The sequence below is a fragment of the Mangifera indica genome, chromosome 18 (assembly GCF_011075055.1).
Source record: "Mangifera indica cultivar Alphonso chromosome 18, CATAS_Mindica_2.1, whole genome shotgun sequence".
Taxonomy (NCBI): Eukaryota; Viridiplantae; Streptophyta; class Magnoliopsida; order Sapindales; family Anacardiaceae; genus Mangifera; species Mangifera indica.
The window spans coordinates 7,287,675-7,302,162 of record NC_058154.1 but is presented as its reverse complement, the minus strand read 5'-3'; the positions used below and the strand labels follow the sequence as shown (position 1 = coordinate 7,302,162).

At 32.3% G+C, this 14,488-nt stretch overlaps 2 pseudogenes; both read right to left on the bottom strand.

Moving 5' to 3' along the window:
* Positions 1–1,894: 1,894 nt before the first annotated feature.
* On the bottom strand, positions 1,895–3,625 carry LOC123202377 (annotated as a pseudogene).
* A 7,741-nt stretch (positions 3,626–11,366) lies between these two features.
* On the bottom strand, positions 11,367–13,082 carry LOC123201837 (annotated as a pseudogene).
* Between the last annotated feature and the right edge of the window lie 1,406 nt (positions 13,083–14,488).

The following is a 14,488-nucleotide window of genomic DNA, read 5'->3' as shown; positions in this document are numbered from 1 at the left end:
CCACAAAATTCAACCAATCTCCAGCAATCATAAGCGAAAACCAATACAACTTCTATCCCAATTCAAATATAAAATCTAAAAGCACAACTGCATTCTCTTTCAATATATGATTTTTGTGTTTGCTTCCGGTCGTGGCTGCTGGAAGAGCAAGTCTGTGTTCCTGCGACGATTGTCGGTTTCTGGATGCCACATCCAGCTCCATCTGTGCAGTCGTCGTTGCCTCTCCGACCACCACCACAGTCGCCTGACCATCATCCTTCGATCTTTGATACTCGTCGTCCACCACGTTGTTGTTCCTCTCTCACGATAATTTGAGGTTTTGCAGTTGGGTTTTGTGGAACCGCCTAGACCGGTTTGGACGGCGGTTTAGGTTCGAATCGGAGGTTCAACCGCGGTCCAATCCGATTTCAACCTTATACCGGTTCTGCCTTTAATAGTACTCGACTACAGTACCGGTTCACGGATCAACCGGTTCGATCGGCCGGTCCGGTCCGGTTTTTAAATCCTTGGTTATATTTACAAAACTTCTGGTTTTGTAGACAATATATATTAGTTAATTTTTTAAACTCCAAGTTTAAATATTATCTCATATTTAAAAAAAAAAACTGATTTTGTAGGGAAAATATTGGGATTAATTTTTTGGAAACTTCAGATTCATGTATTATCCCATAATTACAAAACTTTTGGTTTTGTAATTAGTATTTAGAATATTATAATATGTATTCTGATTATATTTTGGAGTTTAAATTCATATTTTTTACAATTTATACAAACTTTAAATTGCAAATGTGATATAGTTATTATAAAATAAATACTTTGATGAAACTTTGGACTTCTAGCCTCTATATATATATATATATATATATATATATATATATATATATATATATATATATATATATATCTCACGATTTTATAAACTTTAAATTACAAATTGGATACAATTATTATCGTAAAAATAAATATTCAAATAATATTCAGGATTTATGTCCTAAATTTATGTTTTTGTAAACTTCAGGTTACAAGTAATAGTTATGACTACAAGTCCAAATTCATGATTTTGTAAACTTCAGATTATAAATAATATTCAAGACTTTAGATCTAGATTTATGATATTCAAGACTTCAAATTCAGATTCATAATTTTGAAAACTTTGAATTACAAATAGGATACAATTATTAATAAAAATTAAATAAAAGAATAAAAAAAATTAAAATATCTATAGTTTGTATTTTATAAGTATGATAATATTATAATTGAGATATACGTATTTACAATATATAAATAAAATAATAATATAATTAAAAGATAACTAATATTAAAATATGTTCAAGCTAATCGTATTAATACCGTGCTATAAATTATTAAAAAAAAACCCAAAAGAAAGATAAGAGAACGTGGAATTACATACCCTTTCATTTAATGCTTTCTCATGTATATTTTTTAAGATCATTTAATATATCAACTATTTTCCAATCCATATTTACGTCTTCTTTTTTTTTTATGTGTTGATAATCTTTACGTGTAGAAAGTCATTTCACAACAATAGCCTTATTATACAAGGACACATGTTAAAAAGAAGATTTATAATTAATTAGTTTTTTTTTTTCTTTTAAGTTGGTTATATGTAAGATATATATTACTCATATGATTATATCATATTTCAATTTAGTAGTATATTAAAATTATGTTCAATTTAAGATTGAATTTAAATTAAATCAAATCTAAATAAAATGAAACTTGTTTTTGAAAACTCAATTCATTTTATATTTAATTTGCTTCATAAATCTAGAATTTATATTCGGTTTGGGTTTAAACAAATCAAACTTAGTTCAGATTCTTCGATCATGTAAGAAGGTGATATGATAATTAAAAATATATTATTTTATGATTATTTAAAAAATATATCAGACAATAATATATTAATTATATAGGGGATTAAGACAATTAAATTTCAATAATCAACACAATATGCCTTATTCGACACACACACATACGCCATTCGACTGGAATATTATATCCTAACATGATCCTTACAACCACTAAGTTTCATTTGGAGTCATTCCTCTCCTCAATCCTGACCGGGAACCCACCTTTCATCTTGGCAGTCAAATGCGCCACAAACTCTGGCTCAACACTTTCCTGTGTCACTGGCACCACCTTGAACCTCTTCAACACCCCACTTACTACTCTCTTCATCTGCAAAAACGCCATCTCCTTCCCTAAACATATCCTCGGCCCTGCTTGAAACACAGGATATGTGTACGAATCCCTTCCAACAAAGCTCCAACTGCCATCTTCTTCCCTCTTCAACCACCTGTCTGGCTTGAACTTGCTCCAATCTTTTCCCCACAGCTTCTCCATTCTCCCCATTGCGTATGGATGATACGCCACTCGCATGCCTTTCTTCACAATTGTCCCGTCTGGCAATACGTCGTCGTTCTCCGCTACCTTGGAGTCTACAGGTACTGGTGGGTAGAATCTCATGCTCTCGCAGAGTGATGCGTGCGTGTAGACCATATCTTTTATGTCCTCATATACTGGCGTGTCTGATTTTTCTTTGATTTCGTTGAGAATTTCTTTTTCGACTTCAGGGTATTTTGAGATGAGCAAGAAGAACCAAGTCAAAGCAGCAGATGTGGTGTCTCGGCCGGCAAGTGTGAAGCTGATGACTATATCAGTGACAAAGTCATCGTCGTATTTGCCTGAGCTCAAGAATCGTGCCAAAAGATCCGTGGACTCACCCGGGTTTTGTTTCTTTTCTTTTATGATGTTCTTTGAAAATGCTTTCACTTCAGAAAGTGCAAGTTTTAGACGCCTTTCAGAGCCAATATTGAGAAGCCGTTTAGCCTTCCAGATTATAGGTAAGGGCGCTTGAAATCTTTCGCTGCTTATTTTAACACACTCGTCAAAAGCTTGAGCGAACTTGGCTTTGGGAAAAGATGGCAACAGATATTCAGGATCGTACCCAAAAGCGATCCTGCATATATTATCAAAAGCAAATCGTTGAAGAACATCTTGAAAATCTAGCACTTGTTTATCGGCAGCCGCCTTTTCAAGAATGGGAATAAGGCGATCGGAGAGTTCAGTCTCAACGACGGTTTCGACAAATTTTCAGAGGGTTTTGGTGTTGAACTCGTGACTTGAAATCTGTCTTTGAAATTTCCATTGTTCGCCGTCAATATTGAAAATACCGTGACCTAGAAAGTCGGAGAGAGTTGTTCCAAATCCAGCGCCTTTTGGGTAATTGTTAAAGTTGGTTTTGAGGATATGCTGGACATTGGCTGGATTGGCTGTGAAGATAGAGATCTGGCCTCCTAACCTACGCAAGGTAAATGTTGCAGAAGGGACATTCTGCAGAATTCCAGTTACCCACTGGAGTAATTTGTTTCTGTTGGCTTGAAATGAGAAAAAAGAGCCCACTATTGGGTAGCATTTTGGAAGATCAATTGCATTACTGGAAGAATATGATGATGATGAACCTTTTGTTTTGGAGCTTCTGGTTCTGATGATGAGAAGGAAAACGAGTGAAGTGAAAATGAGGAGAAATGAAGTTACAAGATTAAGCAACATGGCGGATAAAAGATTTGTGTTTAACAGGATATGAAGGAAAAGAAAGGACTGCGTTTGCTTGTTACAAAGTGGAAGAAGAAAGTCGTCTGGTTGGGGTTTTTATAAGGTGAAGTCTCCGCTTGGTTATTTGTCAAATAGCAATACTCTGCGTAGGCCTAATGTATAGACATCTCACGTCATGGCTGATGATGATGTTTCCAAATTCATTTGCGGACTAAATTGGAAGTGTGAACTCAATCATTTTCAAATTGACCAAACAGTAAAACTAGAAGTAATTGCGCACGTTCTTTTCTAGATAATATTTTCAAGAAACGTGGGCAAGGTCGTCACTCCTCTGCCCATGTTCTTTAAATCTCTATTTTGAGAACTTACCCAAATTTGTCAAAATTTGGTTTGAATTTAACTCCTTAACAGTGGAGTTTGTATTGAAATTTTTACACTATAGTTCATCCATGCATTGTTTTTATTAAGTAAAATCATTATTGTATTTCTTTTAAAAAAAAAAACTGTGCAACGAAACACCACGTTAGTGGCTTTATTTTTATAGAAGAATAAAATTACAAAAAAAATTTATTTATATAAATTAATGTGATAATTTGTTATTGAATAATAAAAATATTTATTTTTTCACTTTAAATTTATTTAATTATATATATAAATAAATTTATATAATATTATTTTTTATAGATATTCATAGAGAGCATTATTCATTGCAAAAAAGTAAAGATATGATTTAAGATAACTTTGTTTATAAATAGCAAATCATCTTTATTTTTTTTTTAAATCCATAATATTTTATTAATGATTGAGTGTCCACTATTTATTAATATTTTAAGGATAATTAATTAAAGAATAAATAACATTTTTCTACTTAAGATTTGATTTAGAAACCATTTTTTACCCCCTAGTTGATAAAAATAATATTTTTTTCCACCCAAATCAAATTTTAATTTTAAAAAATAACTATATAAGAGTATAACAATAATTTTATAAATTATTAAATTTGAAAAAAAAATTTTCTTCATATCAAATCCAAACATTTTAAATGTGACAATTTGATCTTTAAAAATATTTAAACTCACAAATTAATCTTTAAAATCTTTTCAAACCCTCATATATTTTTATACTACTACATGTGTCAATAGTTATGATATGACATTTATACTCATAATTTATTGTATTCTATTCAAATCTTTGAGGTGTAATTATCATTTTTTAAACTATTGAGAACAATCTAATATTTTAAAATTCTGTAAAAGATCCCAAACTTTTTCTAAATTTTTAATAACCCCTAAATTTTTTCAAAAAGGTTTCTAATATTTTTAAAAATTATAATTTACCCCCTAATATATGATTATATAACAAAGACACCTATATCTATAGGAAGAGAGAAAGAAAAAGGTAAAAATGAAAAGAAAATAACCAGGTTCTTATATAATTTGGATATTTTAAGGGTTTATTTATATTTTTTATTAATTTAGAATTATATGATAATTTTGAAAAATAAAATAGTAAAGATAAAATGATAATTTCACTTATTAATACTATTTTTCGTTAACAGAATTTGATTTTTGGTAAAAAATATTATTTATATATGAGTACAGGTAGAAAAGTGTATGTTAACTAGAGGTCAAAGAGTGTTTTAAGGCCAAATCTTGGGTGGGAACATGTAATTAACTCTTAATTAAATTAGACAATCTTTTAAAGTGTCATCAAATTCAACTTTTATATCTTTCTAATCAATTATCCAATTTAAATACAAAAATGTTCATAACCCTTGTCCTTTCAATAAAACACTAATTAAAATAAACTAACATAAATTCAAATAAAAAGATAGAGGACATTCGATTGATCAGATAGAAAATGAAGTAAACCCAAGATGGTCAGAAGAATTATACAGACAAAAGGAGAGTTTAACATGGAAGATAAGAATGACTCCGCATCGACATGTGATGAGATTTGAAAGAAAAGAAAAGTTGACCTCCAAATTTATCAGTCCTTTTGAGATCTTGGAGAGGATCAGTAAAGTAGCCTATAGACTTGCTATATCATCAAGCATGGATCGCATCTATAATGTGTTTCATCTTTTGTTGTTTCGCAAGTATATGGGAGACTCGAGCCATATTCTAAGGACCTACAAGATAAAATTGATTAAGGACATTATGTATGAGAAGCAACTGATGAAGATTCTGAACAGTAAAAATGCTCCAAATAAGTAGATACCCTTGGTTAAAGTCTTTTGGAGAAATTAGAAAGTCAAAAAGGCAACTTGGGAGGTCAAGCTAGATATGAGAGATCACCATTTGAAGCTATTTGGGTTGAACTTCAGGGACAAAATTCTGAATAAGAAAAGGAGAAATGTAACACTCTTAGGTATGCTCTAGGCATATCTTATTTCTTTCCCTAAATTTGTTTTCAAATTTGGATCAAATAGGGTTAAATATGAAAATTGAATTTTATATTGGGCTTGACATATGATTGTGCATGGTGAGTGTATGCTCTTGTACATTAATCGCTATGCAGACAACCCATGTGAGCTACAATGCTGGCAAGATTAAAAAGATGAACGTATGTGCATCCTTAGGACATATAATCATATATCGGGTTTTTATTAGAATCTTACTTAAAGACTAATTTTTGGAAACATACATACATACATACATATGTACATATGAATATATATATATATTCATATGTATGTATGTATGCATATATGTATGTATGTATATATATGTATGTATGCATATATGTATGTATGTATGTATATGTGTATGTATGTATGTATGTATGTAATTGAAAGGATTTTCAAAAGAAGGGAGACGTCTAGAAATGTTGGTCGAGATTTTAGACATGATTGCGAACAACGATTAGGAATTAAGAAGGACTTGGTTGTAAACTCTTTTTGCTTGGATCACAGGTAAGTGAGAGTTAGCCTATTTGTATCGATTCTTGATTTCCTTGATGCATCTTAAATTGATTTAATCACTAATGTACGATATATAGATAGTTTAATAATTCTTAATTATATATATGTGTTGTTGCATGAAGAGTTAATCTAGATACAAACAAGAATCTTGATTAGTATGAATATAGTATTAGGATAGTTTGGTGTTGAATGTACAAGAAGACATAACCAATAATGGCATAAGATTGATTTTCAAAAGGCCATGTAAGACTGTGCGTTATTGGTCATGGTCATGCGTAGGCATATGAAATCCCGATTTTGAATAGGTGTATGCCCATGCACCATGACATGTACTCCTATACACCTATTCCTCGAAAACTTGAATTATTGATGTATGAATGTGTGACAAGCATGTAAGAAAATCCATGGCCAAAAATTGACTTTATGATGTCATTTATGTCTGTATACTAGGATCATGTATGGTTTTATATGAATGAATAAAGTTACAAAAAGCTTTGGGTTAGAAACATACAACCATACAAGGAGGAATGCCCGTACATGGGATTTTTATATGTGTACACCTATACAACCTTGAATGTGAGTTTACATGTGTTCTGATGAAGTATGCTTGTATACAGCCAAACATACAACCATACAAGGAAAAGACTATACACACCATTAACTTGGTTATGGACAATTGTACACTAATAATTTTGAATAGATTTCGAAAAGGAATTAAAGTTTGTTGAGTTGCTGAAAAGTTCTCTAGAGATAGAGATATGAAATGGTCACATAGAGATGATAGATAAACCTGGGTAAAGATGAAAAGAATAAGACTAATGACTGAGATAATTTTGAGTGATTGGGTATTAATAGAGATTGAAAAATTTTGAGAAAATTAAGATAAGTCGATTTTGATGAAGCGTAGATTTATGAGATTATGAGTTGACTTAAGAGAGTATTCGTGACCTAAGCATACTTATAGATAAGGTATAGTTTGTCCATTGTTGTTCTTAGATAAAGAGAGAGTTGTTAGAACCGTGTGTTTTTTAATTGGCTTAGGAATTATTATGATGTAGATAATCTATTGATTATAGTCCAAAGATTGAAACACTTAGATCACAAGTCTATTGATTAACAGAGAGATAAGACAAACAAGACTAGAGAAAGAGCCTTACAAAATTGGTCACTAGAGTGGGTATCAATTTCTTTTCTTTTGGTTAAGATCTGAACAGCCTAAGATTTGGAATACATATACAACCTAGGTAGAAAAGAAAAGGGCTAGATTTGATTAATTGATTGTCAGGTAGATTACTCCTATTTATTAAGTGTTTTTCACTCACTCATTTCCTTTTCATTTGTAAGTGAGCCACATAGAGATGACGATGACAAGGCAATAGGTCTATGATGGAACGACAAATGACGGATGAACTCATTAGGATTTATGATTTGATATAATGACTTTTATTATGACTATGATAGTTACAAACTTTCATAGAGTACACACATTATTGATGATTATGTTTGATTTGGATTTAGATTTTGATGCTTGGGATTGAGTTATTATTATTTGGACATTATTTTATTATAATTTAGTAATATCTAAGGTATTTCCAATATATTATACTATGTGTGCATGAGTTAATTTGAGAACTTTTAATTGCACCCAATTAAGATTTGGTTACACTTTACTCTAAGGAATAGGACTTTCGAGATTGAGTGATATAGAAAGCTATCATAGTGAACAACATCCCATCAAGTTTGAGAAAGGTGCGTAATAATGAAAAACATATCAGTAGAGAAACATGAGCCATATGCTAACAAACATCAAAGACACTATAATGATCACTTTTTATCTCCTTTGTTTCCATAGAAGATTCAAACTTTGAACTTCACTCTTCTATCAAACTTAAAAGGAAATTCCTAATGACAACTTACAAGGCATATGCAAGAGAAGACAAAACAAAAAATTGAATTATATGTGAAATCTATAATTTAAGTCATTCTCCTTTCATATCTAAAAAATGAAGATGTGAGAGAAAATTTCATTATATTTGTTTGATTTTATTCATGAACACGTTTCAACCCTCTTGAGGTACAAACAGTGTATGTCCAATTGTATTTCACAAGGAAAGTGAAAAGAGAAGATGGATACATTGCTTGAAGCATACAAAGTCATGATAATGTCAAGTTGCATAATCTAAAATATATGGTGAGATCTTCTTCTTGAAGTCCTTTTTGCACTCTATGAACTAGGGGCAATTGTTACATGATAAAAAATGTCCTTCCCAAAGTCAACTCTTAAGTATATCCAATAAAATTAATGACATGTTGTACCTAAAGATTTTGATGATAATAAAAACATAAGTTTAATATCTTAACATGTCCAAAGAATGCATTACAAAATGGACAAAGTGTGAAATTTGCAAATTAATCTGAAGCAACAAAATATTGGTTATACCCCTCTCATGACCAAGTCGTGTGTTAATCATTTAGTGTTCTAGAAATAAAAATTATCTGAAAAGAGCAAAGGTCCAACGGTGACACTTTCCTATATGCCACGTGTCTTACCTCAAGAAAGGTCCTAACTGTGACACTTAAAAAGTGTCCCAACCATGACACTTTCCTCTTATGCATTGTTGTCACATGGCCAAGCAATTTTGTCCAAGCCTCATGCATTGCTACCATGTGTCTAAGCCATAAGTGTCCGAACTATAACACTTTCTCCTTATGCCACGACGCCACATGTCCAGCCATGTGCACTCTTGTCTTTCAAGTGTTTCAGCCATGACACTTTCCTAGCTCACCACGTATCTAGTATGATTGCTTGCTTACCTCCCAGCTATGACAAATGTGTCCTAGTCGTGACACTTAGAAACTATCCCAACTGTGACATATAATGCCAATCTAGATATGAGAAGTGTAAATTTGTCCATGAGGTGCAGTTCCTAAAAGCCTCCCAACCGTGACACATAATACTAATCCAAGTTTGACGTGTGTAAAATCCTCTTAACTATGCAATTTTTCAAAACCTTCTAATCATGTCGCACTCTAGTCCAGTTGTGCACCTTTTTATCTTATGTAAAATGAAATTCGTACCTTAATCGTGCGCAAGTCGACATGTACCCATTCAAGCTTTTGGATTTTTTATACTAAACATAGAAATGAAGCAAGTTACCCGTGACATAGATCTGCCACCTGTGTTGAGTGAATTTAAAGCCATTCGTTGAATATTTAACGTTATCTATTGCAACTCTAATTGAGGCCTTCTTCACTGAATTTTTCAGTTGTTTTTTGACAACAACACAATCCTAATGGAACACTGCTCAACCCAATAGCTTAGCTCTATAAATTGAGTTTGGATTGAAGAACAAAAGGTTAAACACTTTACACGCAAAAAAGAAAAACCAAATAGACTCTGATTCTCTGTAACTCTCACCAATCTTTCACTCTATTGTTTGAGAGACCAAGTGCACTCATTTTGTATTTAAAGCCTTATAGAGGCATTCAATACTTTTACCTCTTTGTAATCAAACCTTTGGGTGCAATCCTATATCAACTAGTGTAGTGGGTATAATCCTTAATATACTATATGTAAAAAAATTTTGAGAGATAGTGAAACTTCAAGACGATTTGCTTAGAGAAGTGGACGTAGGAGATTTATAAGAGAAAACTCCAAACCACTCTAAAATTGAGCATTTCTAAAACTCAACTCTTTAATTCTTGTTTGTTGTTTATTGATTAATTGCTTAAGTTGTTTTGCATTTATTACTCTTGTTATTTATCGCTGTTGTGTTCTGTAGATTTATATTGTTGCTCTGTTATTTATTGCTACTTTACATAATCTTAGTTGCTGAGAAAGAAATTTTTTTTGAGAACCTATTCACCCTCTGCCAAGTTTTCCCTTTTTGTTGTTGTACTTCTACAAATAGAGAAGAGCACAACCAATAAGTGCCAACTCCATGAGCAAAAATCCCCCTCTCTAGGTTCATATTAGTCATTACAAAAATGTTTAACACAACAAATAACAACTAAGTAGTGCTTCGGTCCACACGTTTAGTCACCTAGTTTCGAGAAGGATGATGTGCCTTCTACAAACATAAAATTAAAAAAAAAAAGATTTAAGAACCATTCACATAATGATTTATCATTAAATAATGAATGTCTTTGAAGAAGTCTTGATGAGCAACTAGCGACCATTCCACTCTAACTCGGCAATCCACGAAGTAAAGAAATCTCTCTAAGACAAGGTTACAATTGTACTACTGCCCAAAAATGAACTTGCCTAGATTCTTAAGTATGATATCCTCATAATGCCTATTTAGTAAGATATTAATAGGATATTGTTATGAATCCAAACCTCTCTCTTATTTAAATTCAAATTATAGATATAATTAAGAAAGATCATAATCCAAGAGAATTTGAATGTATTTTTCTCTCCAATGAAATTAAGACATATATTGAACAAATTTATTCATCTTAATAATTTCAAAATAAAATTAGGATTATATTACAAAAAAATTAGTAGTAAAACATTATATCTTGATGAATCATGTATAAAGTGTTTTCTAGGCTTATTTAGTAATTTCATAAAAGATAAAGTTGTAAATAACAAATACAGTGAGTCAACGAGAGATGGAAAAAGGGTTAGAGGGCTAATAACATTTTTTTTTTTTCCTCACATGGGATAGCTAAAATGATGAATTGTACTTAGGATATGTTTACTTGATTTCTAAAATCTTGAACTTGTCCTTATAAATTAAATACAATGACTAATTAAATGACGAAGAATGTAAAGTTATAGACCATAAGAGGATGTTGGTATAATAACACCAAACTCAACTTCTAAAATTTTAAAATATTAGTTATATTTTTTAACACAATGATATAATAACTAAAAATATATTATTTTATTATTATTTATAAAAGAGATACAGAAAAATTATAATTTTAAATTATTGATACAATAAACCATACAAATAGGACATTTGCCCGGTATATACTAACATGATCATTATAATTTGGAGTGATTTCCCTCCTCAATCCTGACCGTAAACCCAGCTTTCATCTTGGCCGTCAAATGGGCCACAAACTCTGGCTCAAGACTCTCCTGTGGCACTGGAACCACCTTGAACCTCTTCAACACCCCACATACTACTCTCTTCATCTGCAAAAACGCCATCTCCTTCCCTAAACATATCGCGGCCCTGCTTGATACACAGGATACGTGTACGAATCCCTTCCAACAAAGCTCCAACTACCATCTTCTTCCCTCTTCAACCAACTCTCTGGCTTGAACTCGCTCCAATTGTTTCCCCACAGCTTCTCCATTCTACCCATCGCGTACGGATGATACGCCACTCGCATGCCCTTCTTCACCATTGTCCCGTCTGGTAATACGTCGTCGTTCTCCGCTACCTTGGAGTCTACAGGTACCGGTGGGTAGAATCTCATGCTCTTGCAGAGTGATGCGTGCGTGTATACCATATCTTTTATGTCCTCATAAACTAGTGCGTCTGATTTTTCTTTGATTTCGTTGAGAATTTCTTTTTCGACTTCGGGTGTTTTGAGATGAGCAAGAAGAACCAAGTCAAAGCAGCAGATGTGGTGTCTCGTCCGGCGAGTGTGAAGCTGATGACTATATCAGTGACAAAGTCATCGTCGTATTTGCCTGAGCTCAAGAATCGTGCCAAAAGATCCGTGGACTCACCCGGGTTTTTTTTCTTTTCTTTCTTTTATGATGTTCTTTGAAAATGCTTTCACTTCAGAAATTGCAAGTTTTAGACGCCTTTCAGAGCCAATATTGAGAAGCCGTTTAGCTTTCCAGACTATAGGTAAAGGCGCTTGAAATCTTTCGCTGCTTGTTTTAACACACTCGTCAAAAGCTTGTGCGAACTTGGCTTTTGGAAAAAAGATGGCCACAGATATTCAGGATCGTACCCAAAAAGCGATCCTGCATATATTATCAAAAGCAAATCGTTGAAGAACATCTTGAAAATCTAGCACTTGTTTATCGGCAGCCGCCTTTTCAAGAATGGGAATAAGGCGATCGGAGAGTTCAGTTTCAACGACGGTTTCGACAAATTTTCAGAGGGTTTTGGTATTGAACTCGTGACTTGAAATCTGTCTTTGAAATTTCCATTGTTCGCCGTCAATATTGAAAATACCGTGACCTAGAAAGTCGGAGAGAGTTGTTCCGAATCCAGCGCCTTTTGGGTAATTGTTAAAGTTGGTTTTGAGGATCTGCTGGACATTGGCTGGATTGGCTGTGAAGATAGAGACCTGGCCTCCTAACCTATGCAAGGTAAATCTTGCAGAAGGGATATTTTGCAGAATTTTAGTTACCCACTGGAGTAATTGGTTTTTGTTGGCTTGAAAAGAGAAAAAGGAACCCACTATTGGGTAGCATTTTGGAAGAATTACATTACTGGAAGGATACGATGATGATGAACCCTTTGTTTTGGAGTTCCTTTGACTGGTGATGATAAGGAAAACTAGCGAAGTGATTATGAGAAGGAGAACTGAAGTTAGAAGATTAAGCGCCATGACCGACAAAAGATTTGAGTTTTGAAGGAAAAGTTGAAGGTAAAGTGTCCACTTGGACGTCATGGCTTATTCTGATATTGATATTTCCAAATTTATCGGCAAACTAAATTTGAAGTGTGAACTCGACAAATCATATTCAAATTAAAAGTAAAATTAATTGAAAGTCAAACGGAATTTGACCTCTGTACCGTACCTGGGTTTCTGGGAAAGGCCCTCCTTTCTCAAAAATATATTCAAATTTCGTATGCAAGATCGTCACTCTGCACGCCCATGTGTTTTAAATTCTCTATTTTGAGAGGTCATCTAAATTTGTCAAAACTCTCTTTGAATTAAACCTCTTAATAGTGGAGAGTGGCTCGGCTTAAAAAATTAGTCTATTGAATTCGCTTGACGATATTTCATCCATTCATCATTTTATATTAAATTTGATTAAGTTATTGCAACTGTTTTTAGAATAAAAATTATGTATAATGAAACACCACGTCATTGGGTTCGTTTTTTATAGATACATGAAGCTTTCTAGACATAGAGGCATCACTGTTGCAAACAAGGAATGATACTTTCGTTAAGTAGCAGATCATCTTGTTTTTTTAATTAAATCTATAGTAATTTTTTAATGATTGAGTGCTTGCTATCTATTAATATTTAAAGAAGAGTAATACTATATATACCCACTTTGAGTACACAAATGTATACATACTCATATGTGTTATTATATAATTGATTATTGTTTTATTCTTAATTCAAAATCATCCAAACATATGATGATACATATAAATGTGTATATATTTGTGTACTCAAAATGGATACACATAGTTTTATTGTTTAAAGAATAATTAATTGAAAGAGTGAATTATCTTGTCCCCCCTAAAGTTTAGCGGTAAAATTTTTCACCCTTAATTAATATAAATAACATTTTTTTCACCATTCTTTCTCTCATCTGTCTTTATCTTATAATTGTATATCAAGTGGTAAGAGAATAATTTTTAGAAACTATAATTGAAGCATGACATTTGTTAATGTTCTGTCACAACAAAACCATTGGTGGGCACATTCAATCGTTTTATGTTATTCACATAAATAATTGGCTATAATACAAGTAAAAGATTATTGATGTAGATACTCTAAAACCAATCTTCCTGATGATAAAAATCCATAAAGAGTCAAATTTGAATATTCAAATGATAATATTTATCTATAAGTGTATATGTTCACACATATGTTGGATAAATATTTTTAGGTTGGTGGAATTGTGACAAGAGATCAATAGGACATTTGATTATAAGAACCTTATAAGCACATATAATGAACAATATAAAAATATTTGTAGCTTCAATATTATCCTAACCAATGGTATATATACTATGATAAGACTATCAAAGTATTCAGGGACTCCGTTGAAAGGTGATGACAGATCTCATGTGTTACGGTTGTGGGTATCAACCTAATACAACATATGAGTAC